The sequence below is a fragment of the Callithrix jacchus genome, chromosome 15, assembly GCF_049354715.1.
Source record: "Callithrix jacchus isolate 240 chromosome 15, calJac240_pri, whole genome shotgun sequence".
In the NCBI taxonomy this organism is placed as follows: domain Eukaryota; kingdom Metazoa; phylum Chordata; class Mammalia; order Primates; family Cebidae; genus Callithrix; species Callithrix jacchus.
In genome coordinates, this window is record NC_133516.1 from 66709744 (window position 1) to 66713626 (window position 3883).

General features: G+C 42.3%; 1 protein-coding gene across 4 annotated transcripts in view; it reads right to left on the reverse strand.

Moving 5' to 3' along the window:
- Positions 1-3883, reverse strand: part of LHFPL4 (LHFPL tetraspan subfamily member 4) — a 48496-nt gene that overhangs the window by 12197 nt on the left and 32416 nt on the right. The window lies entirely within an intron of this gene.

Sequence of the window (3883 nt, forward strand, 5' to 3'; positions counted from 1 at the left end):
TGCAGTGAGCCAAGATCGCACCACTGCACTCCAGCCTGGGCGACAAAGCAAGACTCTATCTCAAAAAAAAAAAAAGTGTTGAATACTTAACTATGTGCTAGGGTGCTAAGTTTCTGACATTCATTATCTCATTTAATCCTATTATTAATTTAAAAAATCCATGATGTGGGAAAAAATACCACCCTCATTATACTTATGAGGAAACTGAGGCTTAGAGATACCAAGTGTCTCATCCGATGTCACTCAGCTAGTGAATGGGGGAATCTATTCAAGCACAGAGAGTTCCTTACTGCATGCTTTTTCTTTGAATAAATTCATTTTTAACTTAGATGCATTTGCTTAAAAAGTAAATTTAAATTACTTTCGAAGAAAAGGAAACCAGGATCATCTGCCATAAATAGAAAAACACTATAAATATAGGTATAATGAAATCAAAACAATGTTCTTAGAATCTAGCCTGAGGGCCGATTCCTCTTTGTTTAAAAGACCTGTTAGTAAATGTGAGGGGAGTTAAAGATGCATTAGCCCCAAACTGAAACTTTCTCCTTAAAGTTATGGAAGAAATTGGAAATGGAACCACATGTTCGCCACTGGCTGCCCAATGCATCTTGCATGTGTCCTGTGTTTGGGAAACACGCCCCACTTTTTCCTGCCTCTATCCTTTACATGACGATTTTAGGCAGTCAGTTTCCCCCTCTAGGCCTCAGTTTCTTCCCGGATGAAATGAGGATCATGGGATCTGCCCAACCCACTGAAGAGCTTTTGTGAGAATCAAATAAGAGATGCGAAGTGGCGGGACAAATTCATAAGGGTGGAGTGTGAGCGGGTCATGATGACTCTTGGCAGAGTAGGAAAAAAGTCCTGAACAAAGGATTTTTTCTAGATATTCAAGACATGTTAACAATGGCTGCCTGGGAAAGGAGGTAAGTTTGTTTTTTGCAATGTAACCACGACAGAGACAAATTGCTTGCTACAATATCTATTCATCCCTTCCTCCTTAGTATTTAGAACCCCCAATTTTTAGCTAAGACTTTGACTGTAGAGAATAAAAACTGCATTTTTCAACCTCCCTTGCAGCTAGATGTGACCATATGACTAAGCAAAATACATGTAGATGTATTTTGTGATGTTAAAGAACAACTTTATGGCCGGGCGCGGTGGCTCACGCCTGTAATCCCAGCACTTTGGGAGGCCGAGGTGGGTGGATCATGAGGTCAAGCGATCGAGACCATCCTGGTCAACATGGTGAAACCCCGTCTCTACTAAAAATACAAAAAATTAGCTGGGCATGGTGGCGTGTGCCTATAATCCCAGCTACTCAGGAGGCTGAGGCGGGAGAATTGCCTGAACCCAGGAGGTGGAGGTTGCAGTGAGCTGAGATTGCGCCATTGCACTCCAGCCTGGGTAACAAGAGCGAAACTCCGTCTAAAAGAAAAAAAAAAAAAAACTTTATACAAATAGATTTATAAAGATGCTACCGGGTAATCTTTGTCCCATATTTCTTCATCGCTTTCTCCATCCAGCTGCCTGGAATGCAGATGTGATGGTCAGGAATCTAACAGGCATCTTTGACAATAAAGATAGGGACCACACCCCAGGAGTGGTGGAGCAGAAAGCAGGAAGTTGCTAATGACTTCAGGTGCTATGATACCAGCTCTGGACTGCCCCACTCTGGGGCATTTGTTTTATATAAGAGATAATAACCTTGAGTAATTTATTTTATTTTTGAGACAGTCTTGCTCTATCACTGAGGCTGGAGTACAGTGGTGGGATCATGGCTTACTGCAGCCTCGAACTCCTGCAATCCTCCCTTCTCAGCCTCCCAAGTAGCTGGGACCACAGGCATTTGCCACCATGCTCAGCTAAATAAAAAAATTTTTGGTAGAGATGGGGTCTTGCTATGTTGTCCAGGCTGGTCTCGAACTCCTGGCCTCAAGTGATCCTCCCACCTTGGCCTCCCAAAGAGCTGGGATTACAGATGTGAACCACGGCACCCAGCCTTGGGTCATTAAACCACAATTATTTTGATTTTTTTATATCACATGCAGACAAACCTAGTCCTAACTGGCATAACGTTATATTCTTTTTGAATTTTGTATCACGTGTATTTATTGGGAAAAATCATTTAACTGTGTGTCACTGGGCTAGTCTCTTCACCTCTTGGTGATACCTACTTCTCAAAGCCACAAAGTAGACTGAGTGGTCACCATCATTGACTGTAATGGTGGGACGTCTCCATTGGCTTTGGAGTGGGAGGGTGGTACGTTCACTCTTGTAAATATACTTACCCCTTGACTCAACTTTATCCTATGGCTGTTCCCTTGTGTGTACACAAAGGATGAATACAAGGGTGTTCACTGAAGTATTATCTATAACAAGGGACCAAAAACATGTCTACTAAGAGGCATCTGGCTATATAACTTATGATGGTATCTATGCCATGACATAGTATTAATCCATTTGATTGAATGGAGTACAGTTGTATATGTTGTCATGGAAAATCTTTTTTTTTTTTTTTTTTTTGAGACAGAGTCTCGCTCTGTTGCCACGTTGGAGTGCAGTGGGGCAATCTCTCTTTTTGTTGTTGTTGTTGAGACAGAGTCTTGCTCTGTTGCCAGGTTGGAGTGCAGTGGGATAACCTCCACCTCTCGGGTCCAAGTGATTCTCCTGCCTCAATTTTTGGAGTAGTTGGGACTGCAGACATGTGCCACCATGCCCAGTTAATTTTTGTATTTTTAGTAGAGACCAGGTTTCACCCTGTTGGCCATGATGCTTTTGATCTGTTGACCTCGTGATCCACCCACCTCAGCCTCCCAAAGTGCTGGGATTACAGGCATGAACCACTGTGCCCAGCCCATGGAAAATCTTTCTAAGATATATTAATAAATAAAAAGGAGGAGGCCAGGAGTGGTGGCTCACACCCGTAATCCCAGCACTTTGGGAGGCTGAGGCAGGCAGATCACCTGAAGTTGAGAGTTCAAGACCAGCTTGACCAACATGGATAAACTCTGTCGCTACTAAAAATACAAAGTTAGCTGGATGTGGTGGTGGGCACCTGTAATCCCAGCTATTGGGAGACTGAGACAGGAGAATCACTTGAACCTGGGAGGCGGAGGTTGCAGTGAGCAGAGATCAAACCATTGCACTCCAGCTTAAGCAACAAGAATGAAACTCTGTCTCCAAAAAAAAAAAAAAGGTCATTAACAATGGCTCATGCCTGTAATCCCAGTGCTTTGGGAGGCTGAGGTGGGAGGATCGCTTGAGTCCAGAAGTTCAAGACCAGCATACCAAAACCCTTGTCTCCACAAAAAATTAAAAAATAAAGATAGTCAAGATACAGAAAATTGTACATAGTATAATCCCATCAATTTTAAAATATACTTTAATTTTTAGAGCAGTGTTAGGTTCACAGCAAAACTGAGTAGAAGATTCAAAGATTTCCCATCACTCCCTGACCTACATATGCATGGCCTCCCTCACTATCAACATCCCCCACCAGGGTGGCATATTTGTTACAACTGATGAACCAACATTGACACATTATCACCCAAAGACCACGGTCCACATTAAGGATTACTCCTGGTGTTGTACATTGTATGGGTTTTGACAAATATGTAATGGCATTTATGTACCATTGTAGTATATCATACAGGGTATTTTCACTGCCCTAAAAAATCCTCTGTGCTCTGCCTATTCATTCCTTCCTCCTCTCAACCCTGGTCAACCACTGATCGTTTCACTACCTCCACAGTTTTGCCTTTTCCAGAATGTCATGTAATTGTAATCATACAGTATGACTCTTTCACTTAGTAATATGCATTGACGGTTCTTCCATATCTCTTCGTGGCTTCATAGTTCCTTTCTTTCTTTCTTTCTTTTTTTT